Raw genomic sequence first — 21,507 nt, 5'->3', positions numbered from 1 at the left:
TGTGAAGTGATGAAGGGCCTTCCTGCCCGTCACCACGCCACGTGAGTACCTCCTCCACTTACATATAAATTTGGAAAGGGCGCTGTAAGAGGAAAATCAGGTGTCCTATCAGTAGCGAGGAGCAGGGCACTCTGTAATCTCACTTAATGAAAAGGAGGGTGTGAGGAGCCCAAGTCAAGGGCATCATCCCCAGACTGTGCTCTCCTGATGGCCAGAAAGAAGCCTGGGTCGGATGACCCAGAAGAAGGAAGAAAGAGTTCAAAACTCTACGCGCTACGTCCGGAGAAAATAAACCAGGGCAAGCGTCTTGAACAGACGGCTTCAGCGGCTCCAAACTTCTCCTTCGTCCAGGCCGAACGGGGCCCCGTGGTCCATCTAACCATGATCTGTCTGAAGGCAGAAAGTGCCCCGTCACTCTGCGGGTGCGTCTTGAGACACAGCAGCCTTGGTGACACAGGGACGCTCCTGGGTGGCCCACAGCGCGGGTGATCCAGTTCAGACGTTTGAGGCCATGTTATCCAGCACAACAGGAATAAAACCTCCTGGCACTTTTCATCGGGTGAAATATGGTGCAAGAATAGAGTTGTGGCACCTGGAGACGCTACCAACAGATTGGGGACCTCAGGGATGTCGCTTCGGTGGTGGGGACTCCAGGGTTGGTCAGAGTCCAAGGCAGACTTCGCGGAACCAGATATTATGCCAGAAGGCATATTTTCCAGAATGGAGCAATTTTCAAAAAGAGATCAGAGGGCTTAAGGAGCCTGAAGAGACTATTTGAGAGCGAGATGAACATGACCAGAGTAGAGTTTACAGATGGGGGACGGACTGAATTCTCTCCGTGCCTTCAGTTCCTCTTTCATGAAGGAAAAAGGGATTGGCTAAAATAGTTTCTGTACACAGTTACTCAGAGTAGTGATGCTATGGGGGGGGGGAACCAGCCAGCTGGTTAAATGATTGCAATAAGCACTCAAGTTTTGTCTGTGTGGAAACATAACTGTATTAATTAAGACCCAGATGGATTTGCTGGTATCTGCCGGTCTAGAAATACCTGTGCTCTGGTGACTTGGAGATGTTTAAAATGCCTGTAGGAGAAAATTTGATGAATTTCAAGAATTTTGCATTTCATGCATATAATGCATATGCATTATGACTCTGAAAGAATAACACCGAAAGAGTCCCTTTGCCACAGGATATTTTTGAGATATGAAAACAACTTTCCTTGAATCTTCCTTTTTTTGTGAGAAAACACCAGACTTTTTTTTTACTGAAGTGTAGCTGATGTAACAGTAAGTTACAGGTGTACACTGCCGTGATTCACAGCTTTTAAAGGTTCTGCTCCATTTGAAGTTATTATCAAGTATTGGCAATTCTTCCTGTGCCCCAGTCTTTCCTTGTTTTCAATTTTGTCTTGTTCCCCATTCAAGCATTAGACTATCCAGTGACTCTTAGTTCTTAAAGGGGAAATGAAAGTAGAAAAACAGAGAAGAAACCTCTTCTTGGATTTTTTTTCCCTTTCAATGGGAAAGGCAAGGACTCAACCCAGCAAGATGGGAGAGAGAAACCTCATGAGTGAAGACAAGGCTCCCACCTGCTCCTCCCTCCCACCTGCTCCCTCCTCCCCTCAGGCCCTGCACTGGGACAGACGTCCAGCCGTGAGAGGATGGAGAGCCCGGGCAGGCAGGAGAGACACGGGGTCACGCCGCCCAGCCTCCCTGGGGCGCGCCACAGCCAGCACCCGGTCCGGCTGCTCAGCTGGTAGGACCGTATCCTCACTGGTGCCTTTTGGTCTGATTTACCCCTGTTACGGAGCTTCCGCGAAAATATCCCTGAAAACGTTCAAGAGAAATATGCGGCACTCTGGACATCCAGCGGGGCAAAGGAAGGGAAAAGAACATGGCTCTCTCTGCACGTGGCTGAGCCATGCGTTGACGGCGCCCTACTTTTCCTTGTCGTGGTGCCACTTTTGTTATCAACACATCGGTGTTGGAGGTGAGAAAGGGGACGCTCAGGCTCTTGCAGTTCATTAGCAGGTGAGAGCCACCGCTCTGCTAGGGCTGGCTTTCCTAAAACACAGAGGCAATCAGCTCCTTTCCCAAAGCACGGAGGGCAGCGCCCTTCACAGTCAGACCCCAGCGTCCCTCGTCCCTGTGGCCTCCTCACCCCCACACCCTCTCCACGGAAGGCTCGCTGGGCCAGCCAGGACCCCCGGAGCTCACGTGTCTTCATCCTTCCGTGCCTCTGCTCCTGACCGCCCTCTGCCGGGAACACTGACTCTCCCTCAATCTCACTTATCCCATGCAGCCCCCCCAAGCCCCCCATGCACATCCCTGGAATTTAGGACAATCCTGGTCCTCACTCAGAGCCCAGGGGAACATCACATTCCAGATGCCTTGCGGCCGCCCGCCAGCCCCCCAGACGAAGAACCATGCTAGCGCACGGCACGGTACTTGGTCTCAGCACGTCTTTATGAACTGTGAGCCCACCCTTCTCACGGCAGGGTTGTGCTCCCTGAGCGCCGACGCCAACGTCCCTAACAGACTTTCAGTGACACTTGAGAAGCCGTCACACTTTGTGTTTCTGCACCAAGTATTTCAACGCCATTTATAGAACACACTCTGCGTACCAGACACTTTTTCCCCTTTGCTACTTGCTCGGAGCCTGGGGAGGCTGGGTGGTACCCAGGACTGGAGGAGGGGGCGGACGGAGCTCAGCTGCTCTGAGTCCCTCCTGTTGCCAGTCCTATCTGGCTCCAGTGCCCCAAACATTCCAAGGTGAGAGGACGTTTGGGATGCTCTCCAGGGAAAGAGAGGCGACACCATGGTGCGGAAATCTGTGACTGTTGGCAGAGCAGAGCCCAGAGTGAGCTGGTGCCTTTGTGCTTCCGCAAGTAAGGTCATTGGAGAGTGGAGGGAGATTGATGCTGCGGAGGAAGAAGTGGGCTCTCACATCCTGCGCTTGGCCCGAGGCCCCTGCAGGGGCTGGCCTTTCCAGGTCTTTTGCTTCAGAGCCGAATGAGTCATCTTTGGCCGGAGAAGAGCTTTGCAGAGGGGAAAATTTTGGCAAACGTTTACGCTCCTTTGCCACAGATGGAAGTCATATTTCCACAGATAGAGGACACTTGGGATGGGGAACGAGGATGAGGAGCAGAGCCTCGAAGTCTACGTGTCCACCTCCAATGCTCCATCCCGGTACGCAGCCGGCCCCGCGCCTCGCTGTGCGGAGAGTCACCATGACTGGGGTGCCATCCTCATCCTCAAAGGGCCTGTAGGACCAAGGCAGAGGATGAGGCTGATGTGGGCCAGCCATCCGTCAGCCACGACAGCCAGGGAGTTCAGCGCCAAAGTAAACGGCTGTCCCTCTGGCTTGTGCAATATGGTGTCCCCCACTCTACGAAAGTCTACTTTACACCGCTCTGCTTTTATGAAAACCTACCTTGGTACCTGTTTCCCAGCCAGAAGAGGCCTGAAGAGGACTTTCACTTTTATGCCATCTCAGCCTAGGACAGGCTTCCCTGGACTGCTCTGTTTTCAGACAGAGGGAGAAGCCTGTACCCCGAAAGGTGCACACCTGGGCCTAAGGTGCACAAAGCCCCAGGGAGGCCTGGATCCCTTCACTGCATCTAATGTCCTGTCTGCCCAGAAGCCATGCCTGCCCTCTAGGCCAGACCACCAGGGCCACGCTGGACACAGTCCCACGGAAGCATCTGCCCTGCCCAGCACACCACCCGGTGGATGGAGGCCATGGTGGGGGTGGGGGTGGGCGGGGTGGGGGGACACACAGGGGCAGGGCGTCCACAGCAATGTCTGCAGCCCAGCAGCCTGATGGGTCAGAACCTCCCGTGGGCACAGCTGGGCTTGTACCACTGATGCGATGGGATGGGCCGTGCGAGGGAAGTCGTCAAATATTCTGATGGCCCTTCTGGCTCTGCCATGAGGTCCTCAAACCCTCAGTCATGGGTGTCTCCTGCGGGCCTGCAGATGGGTGGGTTCTTGCAACCGTAAGCCCCACGGAGTCCTTGGCCCATGTGTGCCTGGCTGTGCACAACCACCGGTGGCTCCTCCAGGACCGATTCTCGCCGATCTCCCTCCCATCCTCACCTCCACGCTGCTGTCCAGTCCTCCACTGCTTGTCCTTTGCTACCCTAGCCCTTCCCAGCGTCATTGTCATCCCCGCCCTTTCTAAGATGATGCAAATCCTGCACTCAGAGAACAGAGGGCAAGGGATGGTTCTTACCTAGGTGAACAGGTCCCCAGAGTAAGGTTGAGAAAATCCCTGGGGCAAAGCCACATGGACACTGTTCTCTGTTCTCAACCCGAGGGCAGTGCTCAGAGGTGAGGCTCTGGGCTGACGGAGGGGACCCCTGTTCATGGAACAGGTGGCGTATTTGTAAGTCAAACAGGGAAGTTTTCCCCGTCTGACAATTTTTCACTGTTACTGGTATCGGAGGCCAGCACTGTTCCCAGGGTGGGAGCAGCTGCTCCCAGGTTCTGTGCCAGGGCCTGGAAATTCCTTCCCAGTGGGACTCCTGGTGGCACTCACATCCTTGTCACCTCCCTCCTCCCATGCTGACTGACTCCGCAGCAGGGTGGTCCCACCGCAGGAGAGGGAGCACAGATTGCCTTGACTGACTCATGTCCACACCAAGGCGAGCGGAATGCTGGAGCTGGGTTAATTCCAGGAACTCAGAAACAAATCCGAACTCCCTTTGTGGTATGCTCTTCCTGTAAGTTCTAGAAAGTTCTCAGGAGCATGGAGATGAAGGGATGATGTGCCAGCTGGCGCACGCTGTCCTTCGTCCTTTCCAGCCATGACCCTGAAGGACAGAGGATGGACCTCTGGGGGAGGACCACCACGCTCATCCCTGCAGCAGTTCAGCAGCTTCTGGCTTACAGAGCTGCAGATGTCGGCACGATATTTAATTTCTGTGCTCACTCTCATGGCTTCTGTAAGCACGCGTAAGGCTGTCATGCTTTGGGTGGGACGGAGCACCCTCAGCAGGGGGTCGGCATCACTGGCAGGTGGAACGAGACAGAAGCTAGGACCGGATGTGTTGGGAAGAAGAGCTCAGAGGTGGAGGCTGGTGCTGAGAGGCAGCGCGATGGCCCGAGTCATGGCCGGGCAGGTGGCGAGCTCAGCGCAAGGGCACACATCAGCTGGGTTCCTCGCCTCCTGATTACGCACAATTCGATCTTCATAATGAGACTGTGAGGTCAGTGCTATGCTTATCGTTTTGAAGATGAAGTTGCCAATGCTTTGAAAGGTTAACTTTCCCAAGGCCACATCCAGGATTTTAAGTGATGGAGCGAGGATCTGAACCAGGTGTTCTGGGTCCAGAGCTTTAAATGACAGTACCCCTGAGTGTGTAGTTAGGTAGATGTCAGTGATGCATGACATCTGTCTATCTGTCTAATCTATCTTGTCTTGTCTTTTCTGTCCATCCATTCACCTACCCACCCATCTATCTGTTGTAGGATGGGCTGTGTGTGGCCATCGGAGTCAAGAGGGCAGGGAAATGACATTGAGTCTTTTCCATTCATGGCAGGACCCAACTATTGCCAATGAGGAAGGGAATTTGCAAGAACACGGCAGTGTATCAGGACACAGGCTCCAGTCCAGTGGCAATAATAAGGAATGATAGGAGGGGAGTGGTGAAAATGCATTTGAATGGCCTGAACAGGCAGGCAGATGGAAAAGCACAGCCTGGCACCTACTGGCAAGGCTGATTCCGAGAATTTAATTGTTCACATACTTGGGGCCCGATAAGTCCGAATGGACACCAGACTTAGTCTTGAAGCAAGGTCCTGGTGAGCCTTGCTAACCAGGTGAGTCGGACGCTAGCCCTTCAGCTGCCGGACAGTGAGCATCTGGGGGCAGGTGGGGGTGTTGGGGCAGAGGGTCAGTGACGCTCCTAGCCCTGCCCCAGGCTCTGCCCTGTGGCCATGGGTCCTGACATTTGCTGTGTCCCCGCAGCCATGCCTGTGTCCTGCATAACACCAGCTCCGTGGGAGGCAGCGCCTCTTGAGTTCTGCCAGCCCCAGTGAGACCGAGCCAGGCCTTCCATCGCCTGGCAAGACTGAGGGGGACGAGGGCAGAGGCGGGCTTCTGGGAGGAAGGCAGGCACACAGTTGCCCCCAGGACCTGGGGAAGGAGTGGGGAAGGAAGGCCAGACAAAGGCAGGGTCACCTCTCTTAATTGCCTTAAACTTTTGTCTCCAGCATATATTAGAGGTTCACATTCGCACAGGAAACTGAGTTTCCTAATTCTGAGATGAGTAGCTACTTGGATGTGTACTTGGCAGTGCTTGTGAGAGTAGAAATAATGCCCAGCTGCCCTATCAGGACCAATGTCCACCAATATACACCAGTGTCCACGAATATACACCAATGTCCACCAGTGTCCACCAATGTCCACCAATGTCCACCAATATACACCAATGTCTAGGCTTAAGGAGTCAGACATCTTCTCTCTCCTGTGTCATGGTCCCAGCTGACATGGGGGCTTCACTGTGTTGGGGACCTGGGTGCCATACCTCAGGTTTTGGTCTCATCCGCATCACTCATGATGGTCAGGAGGGAGGAGGAGGGCGGGGAGGTCGTGACCCGTAGGTGAACACGTCACCTCCGTGATGTCCCATTAACCGGAGCTTGGTCGTGTGACCGCGCCTAGCTGCAGGAGGCTGGGATATGTATCCTTTATTATACACTGGTCCACCCAGCTAAAACCTGGGCATTCTATTAACAGGGAGATTTGGGGGGATCATCGGCAGTCTTTGTCAGAGTCCCCTTTCTGGCCAATCAAACAACCACATGCCTTCTCTGCTCACAGACCACACCCAGCCCTTCCCCAAGAGACCACCCTGAAGTCCCACAGTCACTGTCCCCACGTCGGGGATCTCTGGGTGATTCCTGCCACACTGCCACGTCCACGGAGGCTCCTCCACACAGTGAAAGGAGTCATCGCTCTTCACACTCAACACGCAACATCTGACGGGCGAGCTGAGTGACAGTCAGCAGGAAGCGCTCCCATTCGGAGAAGGAAGAGTGGGAAACACACAGTGGTCGTTGGTCCGTATCAGTGACCAGACCCCACCAGGTGGAAGGAGCTTCGAACCCCCGCCCTGGCCGAGCAGTCATTTCCTTGGTGGGCGCCTGGGTACCCTCGGGGGAGAAGGAGCTTGAGCCCCTGACAAATTCACAAGGCAGAGCGTCAAACCAGCTTTGAAGTTTTACCCGTGAGTAAGAAAGTGTTATTTCAGGGCCCTTTGACAGCAGAGAAACACCCCCCTCCCAGCAATACAGTGCTTTTGAAGTTTTTTTGACAACATGGAGGCCCAGAGAGATGAATTCCTAGCATTCTTGTCACCAGGCCTTTCTGCTTTTATGGGAGAGAACCCACAGCACGCAAGCCCAGGGGCGAGCAGGATGGAGCGGCCCGCAGACCCACGCTCTGGGAGGGCACAGTCGGATCTCGGCCTCGGAGTGACGGAATTGGAGCAGGCGGTCTCTGATGTCCCGGGTGCTCTGACCCCCGTCTCTGCAGCTCCACATGTGTCCGCATCCTCTTCTCCTTCCACAGACATACTGCTTCTAATTGGTGGCAAACATGATCACTGGTGGCTGCCAGATTCTCCCACAAGGCACAGGGGCCGTCTTCTCTTAGTTCAAAGTCAGAAATTCAAAGTCAGGACAGCTGGGTCACGTGCAGCGAGCACTCCGACCCACATCCCCAGCAGCAGCGGTGGCACCGGGTGGCGTGGGGAGAACAGCTCCCAGAAGAAGCAGGGGAGGAGGCTGAGCAAACACGGGGCAGGTGCCTGGTGCAGACCCGGGGAGCTGTGGAGGACTGAAGTCAAGCCTCTGATTCCCCATCCAGTGTATATCCCATGTTCCATCTTTTTTTTTTTCCTGGTTTTTTGTTTTTTGAGGGGGGCAGTAATTTGTTTTTATTTATTATCATGGGGGAACTGGGGATTGAACCCGGGACCTCGGGCACGTGCAGCTCTGCCACTGGGCTACACCCACCCCGCATCTTGTCTTCTGCTGTTTGGCTCTGTTGAATTTTATTTCCCTGTCGGTGATAGGTGACCTGGTCGGTGGTGGTTGGGTTTTGAGGCGTCACATCGCAAGTTCAGCAAGGATACACCAGTGTCAGGCTATAATCCTCCTCGTCTCGTGATCCAGTGAGCACTAACGGGAAGAGGCATCAATGTGCTTACTTTCCTCACAGAATAATCCTCTGGCAGCCGGAGCGTCACTGATTGAGAGTCAGCCCTAATGAAGCTGGCTTGGATAAGCTTTCTTGGTCTCCAAGGACGTTATTCTAACTGTGGGGAGGAAATTGTGTGTGTGTGTTAAAGTAGGTTTAATATCTTTACAGAAATGCACACTTCCCAACCTCCTTGCTGGACCTGACTCACAGGGACACAATCCAAAGACCGAGGACCCTCTCTGACCATCTGCCAGTAGCTTCACGGCCAAGGGCTGCTGGCCCGTCCCCCTGCCGCGGAGCCCCCTCCTCTTCCCCAGCGTGGAAGGATTCGGTGGATTGATTCAAGCGTCCAGGAGACTAACGAGGAAAAAAGTCATAAAACTGCAGACAGAGGGAAGGAAGCTAGCAGACAATAAACATGGCGGGAAGGGTCCCAGCCCATCTGCAACCCATTAGAACGTCGGGCACCCTTCTCCAGGATGCTTTTCCGGTGTTGTTTTCAGCTTCTGTGCTCATCAGGAAGAGCCCACTTGGGAACAAGGATAGGGCGCCCGAGGAAACGAACCCCTTTGAGGCACGACAGTCCCCGGGAGCTTCTTTGAAGGGTCTTGTTGGCATTGGTAGTAAAATCACAAATAAGAACGACCCACTGTTCATGTGGACCTGCCCCTAAACCAGCTTCCACGAAACCGGTTTTCAAAAGACACAGAGTGTTTAGAATTCAAACCAGCGCCTTCAGATGAACTAGTGAAATACGCTTGTGTTTGTCACGGGAACTGCTCTAATTCTTGTCCTGCCCATAAACCCGAAGCGCTAAACACACGTCTCAGCTAACAGCACGGGCAAATGTCTTTAAACCTGCTCTTGTGCAGAGGCTGCCTGCGTTTTGGCTTGTCGATCCCACAGCTCCTGGTCTAAAGGGAGGTGTTAAATGTGCCGGCTGGGAGCAGGTCCGTGGATTTGACCCAAGCTTCTTAGCTATCTATAGAATTCAGCCAGAATAATGAAGAAACGTTGGGTGAAGGAAACTGGATCTAGGAAGTTTCAATAATATGGTCTAAACTTCCCAAAAATTCTTTTGAAGTGAAAAAAAAATGATTTCCATTTTGAAAAAAGTTAAATTTGGGGAAAAGATTAATAAGCAAATTGCTCTTAAGAGGGATGTGAAAAGACAAATATTGTGCTCCTGTTTAAATGTATTTTAAGATGTGTCTTCTGGGAGGAAAAGGGATGCATGTGGTCATTTTAAAAATAAAAAGGTTTGGGAATGTCTTTGAGACCGGCCAAGTTTGATACAGGAAGCCTGTGTGTGTGTTAGTGTGTGTGTTAGTGTGTGTGTGTGTGTTAATGTGTCTATATGAGTATGTCTGTGTGTGTCTGTGTTAGTGTGCCTGTGTGTGGGTCTGTGTGTCTGTGTGTGTCCCTTCACTGGGGACCCCATCCTGCCCCAGGCTGGGGCACCCCTGGGGGAGGGTGCAGACCCTGGGGTCTGACTCTGCCTGGACCGTGGACGTTCTTCACAAGGAGCGTGTGCTTCTTGATGTGGGCAACTCCCTCAGCCCTGGGGATCCCAGGTCCTCGCTGGGGAAATGGGGGCCCCAGGATGGCCGAGTGATACACAGGGAGCCGTGTCGGGTGTTCGGCCATGACGCGTTCTCCATGAGTGTTGCTGTTACCGTGACCACGCCGGTCACCATGGTTTAGGGTCTCCTCGGGTCTGGACTCCGCTGGTCCTCTGCTGGGAAGGCTTCCCGTCCCCCACCAGGTCCAGCCGGCCGCCGCTCCCGCTGCCCGCGGGGGCTTTGGAGGGATGGCATCACAGTCGCTTTTCATCCTAGCTTCCGCATCCAACTCGGCTTGACTAGGAACAGGCTCCCCTCCTGCCACCTGTCAGGGGAACGCCTCTGCCAGAGAAGAGGGTCTGCCCCCTGCTCCCAGGTGCACTGGCCGTCAGATGTTCCCCATCTTCCTCACCTGCAGGGCTTCAGGCCAGACCCGCCGAGGACCAGCAGAGCCAAGGCCAGCAGCCTCTGGCTCTGTGCCCTGTGCGCTGCGTGCCCGGTTCCCCGCCAGTCCTGCCCTGCTCCCTCGTAGGATGTGAGCTGCGGCGCGCGGCCTGGTTCTCCACCTGGGCCATCGCCCACCGTCTTTGCGTGGACTCTGGACGTCTTGCCTGGACTTGAATTTCCGAGCGGTCTCAGGACACGTTGCTGTCTGGCTCTCCTTTCTCCTTTGAGGGTTCTTACTCAGCCCTTCCTGGCTCAGAGAGAGCGAGTTGGAGCCAGTCAGGGAGAGGGAGGAGGGTCACGTGCAGAGCGAGCTTTGCAGCCACCAGACCCGAGTTGGAATTCTAGTTCAGCCACTTTCTTGTCGCGGGGCACCCAGTGGGCTACTCCACTCCTCTGAGCGGCTGTTTCATAGGGAAAGTCCCCCAAAACCCCGCTCCTGTTACAGGGGTCATAGGGCCCTTTGAGTGTGTGAGCAACACACCCGTGCCTCTCCATCAGGGGAAACTGGTCACAGGGTGTCAGAGCAGGCCCCAGTCTGCAACCCAATAGTGAAAAGAGAAGCAATTTGTCCAAACTAAATCAAGATGTCCATTAAACCAAAATAGCCACTTGCTGTTTGGATGGAAAATGCCACCGTCTCCTACATGTCCCATTCAGGGAAAGGGTCTGTGTCCTGTGTCTCCATAAGGCTGTGGCCCAGGGATCTGGATTGAGCGACATGGCCATCAGTGCGGTGACCACTAGAGAGTGTGGTCAGGCCTCCTGGACATCCCATGAGCCACAGCGCCCAGGAAGAGCAGAGGGACACTAATGCCAAGTGTTGAGAAGGTGTCAGACACACCTGACTCTCCTTTCCTTTTGAGTTCTTCTTTGAAAACTGTATCTTGTTTCCTGGTGTTGCAGAAGAAAGTGTCACAGCTCAGTGTTACAGCTCAGTTGTGATAAAAACCTGGATCTGGGCAAAGCAGCACTCGGAGAGTTGGAAAACTCAGGTTTTATATGCCAGCGGGCCCAGAGGAGTTAACATTTCAAGCAGTAGACCCGTCTGTAGGTTTACACAGGCTTTTACAGGCTGCCAGTTTACACTTTCCAACATCATATGCAAATAAGGTACGACAAAAGTTGACTAATTAAGAACAAGCTTTGTAGAAATGGACCAATCAGAAATGAAGGAAATAACCAATCAGAATGAGCTCAGGGAACCAACAGAATTATAGGGGTCAGTTCCACTTTCCTAGAAGTAAGCCACTTCAGAGGCAAAAAGTGGGATAGAGCCTCTGGGCCAGGGAACCGGGTGGTGCTGGGAGGCAGTAGCGGCCCTGCCTGGGGGCCCTGCCGGTCTTTTTATGGGGCTTCCCGCCTCACTGGAACTTCCTCACAGGCTGTAAGTGGTTCAGTGGCTCTCAGCTGAACATTTTATTCAATAAGATTACTTGTATCAGAGAGGTTGAATTGTGGTGTACCCAAACCTCCATCACTTTAGCAGACATTCAGAAAGAAGATCATGATTTCCAGCTTCACCTCCTAGCTGTTTCCCCAAATGACGACAGAGCATCGTTAGAGGGACAGAGCCCCAGGCCCACGCCGAGCTAATCTGGCCACATCATTAACGGCAGACCTCATGTCCTTTTTTGGGGGGCCCTGTGCTTTTTTTCTGCCTCTGTTTTCCTACAAAGAGGAGTTAGATTATATAGTGCAGGGGATTAGAAGAACCTCATTCAGTCAAGCATTTAATACTGAGTTATTACCCGAGCCTGATTCTTAGAAATAGACATTGATCCTGCCCATGAACGTGGCACTGGAAGAAACCGTGGTTTTCTGTTCAGAGGGGAGCAGGCAGTGTTTCCAGGCCCCCCACACTGTGGTGGCAGAGAGGTGGCACTGTCACTAAGCTCCAGGCTGCACCCCTGGAGAGCCTACCACCCAGCCCTAAGAGATGAAAGATGACGTCTCAACGCATACTTCTCATGATAATCTCTTTCAAAATTAACACAGATAAAGGTCTCCAAAAGCGATCAAGACAACTTCTGACAGAGATGGATGTAAGCAACACCCTGTTAAGTATATCCATTAATCACTAGTTTTAGAATTTTTTATGAGCAAATTTTTTTTTCTTTTCTATTTTACTTTTTGTTTGCTGTTGACCAAAGCTGCTTGGTTCAGTATTTAAAAGCAAGGCTAGATGCCATTAACTCCCTCTCCCCCATGGAGCTAGCCGAGAGAGCCAAGGGAGCTCAGCACATCCCAGCACACGGTCCAGAGAAGCCTGCTACCTCCACACTGATCGCATCAGCCTTGGTCCCTCCCCAGGATCATTCAAAGGCATTTAATAGGCGGCCACCTGTGCACGGTGCTTCGTATGACACGGCCCCATAGGAGGCAGAGAAGCTTTGCTCTCTGGGAAGGTGTGCTTGGTTCTTACCACGTTTGAAAACCCAGCAGAAGGTGAGGCTTCTACTCCACCAGGGAGTTAGATGGCGGTAAGGCTAGTGTTGCCAGATCGTGACGCACAGGAATATTCTGTTTCTATTTTCCCCCATTTGTGTTCTTGTCAAGCTAAGTAGATGAGCTGTATCTTGGCTCAGGAAGCGAGGAAGTAAAATATGTGTGTGTGTGTGTGTATGCACGTGCACACATGCTGCATACCTGGGGGTCCCCGAGAACATGTACATAACGTGCTTCCTACTTCTCGGCTCTGAAAAGGTAGAAGGTAACAGCCGTTCTCCCAACTTGCTTCTGGAGATCCCAGGCAACACATGGTGTGACTGCATATCTGCAGGGAAGGTCCCTGAATCGGAGAGATGGCTCCCATTGTGATGGGATAGAAGTGCCCTTGAGCTGTCACATTTTCTCCTTGCTTGGCAGGCGTGTTCTCTCACTGCCCCCTTTAAACTTTGGGCTGCAATAATTCCAGACCCCATGGGAAGCCCCCTGAAGCTCCCGGCCGGCTCAGAGCTCCTCCTCCACACGCAGGTCGTCTCAGCCTCCTCTGGGCGCTGGTGCCTTGGAAAGACTGTCAGAGCTGTCTGCTGCCCGGGCCCCCGGCCGCACTGTGCCCTCCGAAAACTCTACGCCCGTGACCAGCCCCTTACCCACCCATGCTCACAGAAAGGCTGTGACTCCCAGTGTTTTCTTCCCTGGTGACTACGCCTTGCTGCACTGAGCCCTCCTCCCTCGTGTCCAGGCTGCGTTCCCTTTGGACTACAGCTGCCTTGTCTTTGTGGAGTATCTTTTGCTGTGAGGCCTTCCTGAGGGGCCCGTCCCATTATTTCATGGAGTATCACGCCAGGCTGCGGGTGGCAGCCTAACACCAGTCCATTCTGAAGGCCCTGGGAGCCTCCCAGGGCCCCGGGTCATCATTTACATCCCATCGTGTGCCTTGGCTGTGAGGAAGGACCGGGCAACGCAAGGTCAGAGGAGGACAGCCAGGGGCAACTCAAATGACGTGATTTTAAGAGAATAATTTTCTTTCTCTGTGATATCAAAGTGACTTTAGGACCACGGTGTCCAAAATATAGCCGTGGGTTCTGGTCCAAGACGGCGGCACAGGAAGTCCTGATCTCCCCTCCTTCCATGCACACGGACTCTGCAGCTGCACACGGAACAGTTTCCTCTTAGGAGATCCGGAAGCTGCTGAGGGAAATGAACAATAAAGCCTACATCTAAATGGGGAGGAAAGGCCAAGACATGCTCTCACCACCCACTACCCCTTTCCTGGCTCGGCAACACAGAGTCAGGAGTAAACTCACAACCCCCAGCTTCTCCCCGAGGAGTGAAGGGCTCGGACCCAAATCCAGTTTCACCATCTTTAAGACCTCTGCCTGAAGGATGGGCCTCCAACACACTTAGCTCTGAAAGCCAATGGAGCTTGTGTTCCAGAGACCCTCCCCGTCCCCCAAGACTACAGCAAACAAAGAGATGGTTCTTGACAGGCTTGCAAGGCCATGCCACGCTGTCCTTTCAGGAGTCAGTGCAGAGGGAGCAGAGAGAAACCGCCACCTCCCAGCCTCTCCCTGAGAAAGGCCTATTTGCGTAGCTTAAAAGCTGCAGCCTGAGGGTCAGGGTCTTATTTTAGCAAACTTCTAGGGGCCACCAGATCCCCCAGGGAGGCCAGTGGGAGCCGTCTCCCTGTTTCTCTCTGCCTGGCTCCAGGTTGCCAATATCTCACTGAAAGGAGCTTGTGAACACAAGGATAATAGAAAACTCTAGGCTTAATGAAATGCAGACAGGTAATTTACCTGATAAAGAGTTCAAAATAACGGTTATCAAGATGATCACTGAGGTTGGAACAATGCATGAACAAAGCGAGGCTTTCAACAAAGAGTGGAAATATAAGAAAGTATCAAAGAGAAATCACAGAGCTGAAGAATTCAATAACTGAACTGAGAATTCAACAGCGGGGTTCAACAGTGGACTAGATCAAACAGAAGAACGAATCAGTGAACTCAAAGACAGGGCAGTGGAATTCACCCAATCAGAGCAGCAAGAAGAAAAAAGAATGAAAAAGAGTGAACATAGCGTTAGGGACTCAGGGGACACCATCCGTGGAGCAGTATTTGCATCATACGGGTCCCAGAAGGAGAAGAGTGAGAAGGCATCAGAAAACTTATTTGAAGAAATAATGGCTAAAAACATCCCTGACTTGGGGAAAGGAAGAGACATCCAGATCTGCAAAGCCCAGAGAATTCAAAATAAGATGAACCCATAGCCCCAAAATGAGACACATTATAATTGAACGGCCAAAAGGTAAAGACATGGATAGAATCTTAAAAGCAGCAAGAGAAAAACAACTGCTGTGTACAAGGAAACTCCCTAAGATGATCAGCAGAGGCTTCTCAGGCCAGAAGGAAGTGGCATGATGTATTCAAAGTCCCGAAAGGCAGAAACTGCCGGCCAAGAGTACTCCACCCGGCAAAACTGTTCTTCAAAACTGAAAGAAAAATAAGGACCTTCCAGACAGATAAGCGGGGTGAGTTTATCAGCCCTAGACCAACCTTGTAAGAAAATTTAAACAAATTTTTCCAAGTTGAAATAAAAGGATGCTAGTTCATTACAGGAAAACATATGAGAGTACGAATCTCACCAGTAAAGGTAAATATATAGTCAAATTCAGAATTCTCTAATGCTGCATGAACACCTCGTAATAGTCTACAGTGACAAAGACCGTGGACAGGAATACTGTCCCACGTCCGCAAGCTGCTCAGAGAGGTGATCCCGGCAACGTACACGCGTATCAAAATAGGCTGCAGGCCCTAAACTTGTGCCATGTTGTATGTCCATCATAGCTCAGCACAACAGCCAACTGGAAAGACAGTCAGACGAACGGACAGAAGACTGCCCTGTGGCTTCGTTCTGGCTGTGCTCTTTTCAGATCAGGGTTACCCATCTGGGGGAGGGCCTTGGCTGCTTCTCTGCCCGTGGGCTCTGTCTCATATTTCCTGTTACCTGATCCCCCTCCCCGTACCCCCAGCACAGCCTCCAGTCCCCGATTCCAAATCCCGGCACCACAGAGTGCAGCAGAGCCCCAGTGCTGGGTTGTTTATTGACAAAAACACTCAAAGGTTGCCGCGCTTACCAATTATTAGCGTATTAGCTAGGCTGGCCCTGTTCCTTTGTGATCCTTCTGGAAGTCGAACCTCCCTGGGCACTTTACAGCATTGGGCTGGCAGGACTGAGCTCACGTCTGGGTTAAGAGGGCAACAGAACGGGGCTGAGTGATCACCCCCGCACGCGAGGGGCACACGGGGGCCGTGTTCAGTCACCACATTAGATGCTCCTTCGCTCTAAGGCACTGACTCTGCTGACATGCAGGTGGACTAGCGGAGCGGGTAAGTGGACAGCCAGGCACCTGCACAGTTGGCCCCCGCCCTTCCCAGCTCAGTGTCAGCTGTCTGCAAGCACAGGCTACCAGCCACGAAAGGAGCGCAAGAGGCGTGGAGTGAGACTCCCTCCCCGGGGTGTGAACCTCCCCTAAACCTCCTCCTTCTTTCCTCTGTCGGGATGGATCACACAGGGAGCGACATCGCTCGTTGAAAGGTCTTCCTTTCTGGAGTCCCGCTCCACTCTCCTGGTGCCGAGCCCGTGACCCCCGCCTCTTCTCTCCTCCAGCCAGGTACCCCCTTGTTCTCACGCTGCGCTCTGGCCCTGGCGTGTCTGTCTCTGATGCGTTCAGGAGCGCACCCTCAGCGCCCTAGGAAGCCCGCAGAGGAGGGGGCGCCGCGCTCGCGATCGCTGAGGGCCACGTGTGCACTGACTTTCCAGGAGCCACATCATATTTTCATTTCTTTTCAGTTAAAATCAACTAAAGCTTCGACGTCTCTTCCTGGTGAGCTGTCAAGTCACTCCTCTCCCTTCCCGCGGGGGAGTGGGTGCTGGCCCCGACCGCGGGATTTTACATTTATCTCAGGTAACTTTATCTTGCTTAATGTTGAGCAAGTGACAGATTTTTTCGGAATCCACTTTCCCATCTCCAAGATGATAACGATGCTACCTCTGCTGTCCACCATTCCCTCCTGCTGCGTGAATAAAGAGGTGATGCACGTGAGGGAGGCAGGGCGCCTGCTCTAGTGCCAGCTCCAGGCCCTCGGTGGTGGCTTCCTGAGGGGCTGTCTTGAAATGAATTCTGAGGACCTAGCTGGAAAGAGAACTGTGATCAGTTGGTGATGTCTGCCATGACATGTGTCCGTGTGTGTGTCTGTGTGTCGGTGTGTGTTCACACTACATTGTTCTTGACACAGATTTGTCATACTATACCCATGCAGGAAATATTAACATTATTAATTCATTAACACTTGAACACACATTAATCATCCCACTTGCATTAGAGGCAGGTGCACTGCGATGAGAGCGGAGCACAGCACATGACGTGGAGGCCCCAGGGCACTGCAGGCAAGAGCGGGGCTGAGGGAGGGGAGGGGAAGCCATGACCCGACGCAGGTACTAGTGCGTGGGTCAACATAGGCTCTTGCAAGGACTTCAGGGAGAGCTTGCAACCTCTGATGCCCACAGGGTTCGCATTGGGGGGGTGACCCAGGCAGTCTGTATAGGGCGCTGGGGAGTGGGGTGAACTGAGGAGCAGATGTTCCACCCAGAGGGAGCAGGCTGGTCCCCACTTCCCGCGTTTACCATCACACGTGACTCTAGGCTCAGTGTTGCCAGAAAGCTCTCCTTTTAGAGAAGCTGAAAATCTGGCATTTTCTGTAAAATATTCCATTTTAAAATGTTGACTCAATTAAAAAAATAACTGTGGATTCAACAGAACACATCTGTGGGCCAGATCTAGCTTCTAACTGCCAATTTGGGACCTCTGTTCTAGATGGCACTAGAAAAGGAAAAATTAACTCTTATTAGCAAATGCTTACGCATGTGCAATGGCATCTCATTTATTCAGGCTGACAGATAATTACTGCCCACCGAAAGCTCGGGGTGAGCAGATGTGGTTTTGGATGAGAGGCATCTTAGGTTGAGAGGTGATAACTCTGAGACACAACTGATTGTAATTAAGATGAAAAGCAGTGAGTGTCATGAGAGAAGTGCAGTAAGAGTGCTGAGAGGGATCTGGGGCTGGGGGCTTCTAGGAGCGGAGTTGGTACTGGCGGGGATGGCACTGGAGGTGGGCCGCACGGGATGGAGGGATTTCCTGGGAGGAAACACACATGATGGACAGCAGCCGGGTGAGAAATGCGGGTTTAATCCATTGAAGGGAGGGCCCCTGCTTTGCTTGGGACTTGGCGAGAGCAGGTAGAGGGACTGTGAACTGGAGAGGCAGGCTGTAAAATGTGATGGAGAGCTTTGGAGGAGCATCCAAGAAGTGTGTACTTGACGCATCAGGCAACGGAGAGGCCCTGGAGCTTTTAAGTTAAAAAAGCATGGGTGGAGCTGGACCTCAGGCCAAAATGTACAGCCTGTTGAAGAGGCCGAACGGAAGGAGCCTGGCTGGGGAGCTGTACCGTATGCTGGGACCAGAAGAGGAGCGAACCCACTCTCCCTGTTTGGGGAAATGGGGGAACTGGAAGGTGGGGAGGGCGTCAGGGCAGGGTTCAGTGGGGTGATCTTGAGTTTAAGATGTTAACGTCAGTTTATGACGGTATAGAGCAGAGCGCCCAGGTACGCGTGGGACTGTGGGGTGAGGCACAGAAGTCACTGTCCCACATCAAGAGGGAGGGACGAGGAAGGAAGAGAGAGACAGAGAGACAGAGAGACAGAGAGACAAGAGACAGAGGGAGCCGGAGACTTGGGGAAGCAGCTGCGGGAGATGAGGTTCAGCCACGGAAGCGATGAGAGCGAGAGGGTAGGGCTCTCGTCAGGGGCTGGGGGGGGAGAGAGTTGGGGGAGCAAAGCTGTGTGGGGGCTGGACCTGCTCAGTGGGTGCGAGCGAGAGGAAGAGCATCCAGGAAATGAACTGTCTAGGATGGAAGAGGGGAGCCGGCAGAAAACTAGAACCAAGAAGCCAGTGAAAACTCGTGGGCGAGACGGTGAGTGGCTGCTGCTGGCCCGGCAGGGAGTCTGGAAGGCGAGCGCTACAATTCGGCTTTCATGCACCCCTTTACCAAGCGGTTCTCAGCCAGACCTCCAGGGCCACCTGTGCCCTCAAGCCCGACGGCTGTGTCCTACCCTCCGTCTCTCAGGGGCACTGGGCACTGCCCACCTCTTCTCTCTCCGTGGTCCATTCTTCCTCTGTGTTCATCAGACTCACTTGGTTTTCCTTCGGCTGCCCCAGCTCTTCCCGCTCGGCTGCATCTCCGACTTCCTCTCCCCCAGCCGCTGTTAAATGTTACTTTTAATTTGGTTTTTGTCCTCATTCTCGTCTCCTCTTAATTTCCCGTTTCCGTCCTCCAGTGACTTCAGTCGCCGTTTGTATGTTAATGATTCCCAGATCTCATCTCCAAGCCAGAGCTCTTGTCTGATCTGCAGACCCACACCGCCCATGGCCGACCAGGCGTCTCCAGCTGGACGTGTCACGAGGATGTGGAAATCAACACCACAGAAACTCAACTTCGTGTCCCCTCGCCCTCCCCACGCCCCGTCCTGTGTTCCCGGTCCCAGTAAATGATTCCATTTACCCAGGGACCTGCGTCAGAACTCATCCTTCACTGCTACACCTGCTGACCCCATATGGGACCAGTTAGCGGTCCCATCCTCTAGATGCTTCCTCGGTGTCAGGAAGGACCGAGCACTTCTCCCTCCCTCCACAGCAACTGTCCTTGCCCAGGGCACACCGTCTTCTCAAGCTCCTGACTGTTCTCCTTGTGCAAGTCTTGGCCATCTTTCATTCATTCTGCTTGTACAGTACATTTATTCATTCTCTCACTAGAGCTGCATACCAATTTGATCATTTTACTCCTGTGTCTTAGGACACTTCTTTGGGTTTTCCCATCGCCCAGAAGGTAAAGTCTAAACTTCTTAACATGGCTCACCAGATCCTGGCTTGTCTTGCCACCGCTCATTTCTCCAGTTTCTTCTCCCTCCCTCCCCACCTCCCTTCCTTCCACCACTCCCCACTCTACACCCTGGACTCCAGCTCAGCTTGAAACTGTTCCCCTAACAGTATATACTTTCCTACCTCCTCACTTTTACATGCCCAGTTCCTTCTGACGAGAGAGCAACCCTTAACAAAACCATCAGTCTCGCTAGATGCTACGAATCCTTCAGACTTCGGTTGGGGTAGATCTTCCTTTGGGGAATATTCCCGAGGCAGGAGACTGTTCGGCTCTCTTCCATCATGTCACCAAGCAGTGGTGGCCGCTTGTATATTTCTGCCTGCCTCTCCTGGACTGTAACCTGGTTTATCATTTTCCTTGACTCTTGTGTGGAGTACATTGCCTGAAATATAATGGCCTCTTGGTAAATATCTATTGAATTGGCTATGAATGAGCTATTCGATTTGGCAGAGAAGAGACAGATGGTGACTTGAATACTCAATTCAGTAGGATGCCTTGGATATTTTCTACCTTGGAATATTTGTAAAAAGTTGTGGGTCTTGGGGAAATAAGTCAATGACTGAATCCTGCCTTTGCCCCTAATTAGATGGGGTGAAGTCCATTTCAGTGATCTGGGGCACAGAACCACAGATTATCTTTTAAAAATATAGTTTTGTTTTAGAGCACCAAAGAAAACAGAGTTATCAAAATGCCTAAGACAGATTTATAATTAACTTGTCAATTTGAATCAAATAGATGTGCACAAAGTACAAAAAAAAAAAAAAAGAAAGCTTTTGCTCAGTCATTTTTCCCTGAGTCTTATTTGTCAAACTCTATTAATTTGTCAACACTTTTTTTTTCCTAGAGGCCATGCAAAGATAAACCTTAGTATAATATTTGATTGCAAATGAGTGACTATAAGAGTCACAGATCATTAAAGCTCAGAAGGAATTTAAAGATCACCTAATTTAAATCCCTGACTTTGTGGCTGAGAAAAGAAGTTTTGCCTAGCTAATGAAATACCTTACAGACATCTATTTAATCAACAGGTGTATCGATTACTTACTGTACAAGCTGTTGTGTACAGCGAAGTTGGGGGAGTTACAGAAATATTCGACATTAATCACTTATCTCATGTGAATGGCTACCGTGTACTTGGACAGCATGATAAGTTTACATAAACAGACAAGTAGCTCTACGAGTCAGGGCAAGTGCCAAGTGAGTGCGCGAGATAAGAGTGTGTAGGAAGGAAGGAAAGAGCGGTGACTTGGGCGGGGCTGGCCAGGAAGGGGCCTGAAAATCAGAGACCTCATTGTGTAGCCTGTCAGCTCCAGAACCAACCCTTCTGCTCTTATCTGTTTCCCTTGAATATCAAGTTGACAATCTCGTGCTCCCAGGAGGGGCTGGAGTCAGGCTGGGCTGGAGTCAGGCTGATCTGGAGTCGCAAGAGGGCCTTGACGGACAGGATGGGCTTGTGTGAACGGACAGGGGGCTTCCCCAGGCTGAGTCCTTGGTGGAAGCTGCACTGTGTCCAGGTGTGGCACAGGCAGTGATTAGGATGCTGAGAGAGTAAGTCATTCTTCTGTTTATAATAGAGCAGAAAGAGCTTAATTACATTTCTCATTTTCCTTATTAAACCCAGGGTTTTTTTTGAAGTTGATTATTTGGAGCCTCTGACATGTCAGCATTATCTCTCTGGCAGGTGACCTTTACTCCTAATTTTTCCTCATCAGTTAGCACTAGAAATAGGTTCTCAAGGAAAACAATTTGAAGAAGAGTCATCAAGTCATAATTTCAATTTATAAGTGTGTCTGTCACAGACATTGGAAACAAACTTACAGTTCCTGAAGGGAACACAGAGGGTGGAGGGA

At 52.1% G+C, this 21,507-nt stretch overlaps 1 long non-coding RNA gene across 2 annotated transcripts; it reads right to left on the bottom strand.

Moving 5' to 3' along the window:
* Positions 1 to 11,269: 11,269 nt before the first annotated feature.
* LOC140691419 (uncharacterized) lies at positions 11,270 to 19,047 on the bottom strand. 2 transcript variants are annotated; one of them, XR_012067031.1, is made up of 3 exons: positions 18,831 to 19,047; positions 15,793 to 16,851; positions 11,270 to 13,850 (listed from the first exon to the last, which is right to left on the bottom strand). It is a non-coding gene; the product is annotated as an uncharacterized lncRNA (long non-coding RNA). The 2 variants fall into 2 exon arrangements; XR_012067032.1 differs by lacking the exon at positions 11,270 to 13,850 and having other exon boundaries at positions 15,741 to 16,851.
* Between the last annotated feature and the right edge of the window lie 2,460 nt (positions 19,048 to 21,507).

This window comes from Vicugna pacos, chromosome 35 (assembly GCF_048564905.1).
Source record: "Vicugna pacos chromosome 35, VicPac4, whole genome shotgun sequence".
NCBI classification, from domain to species: domain Eukaryota; kingdom Metazoa; phylum Chordata; class Mammalia; order Artiodactyla; family Camelidae; genus Vicugna; species Vicugna pacos.
This window is presented reverse-complemented; position numbering and strand designations above follow the sequence as displayed.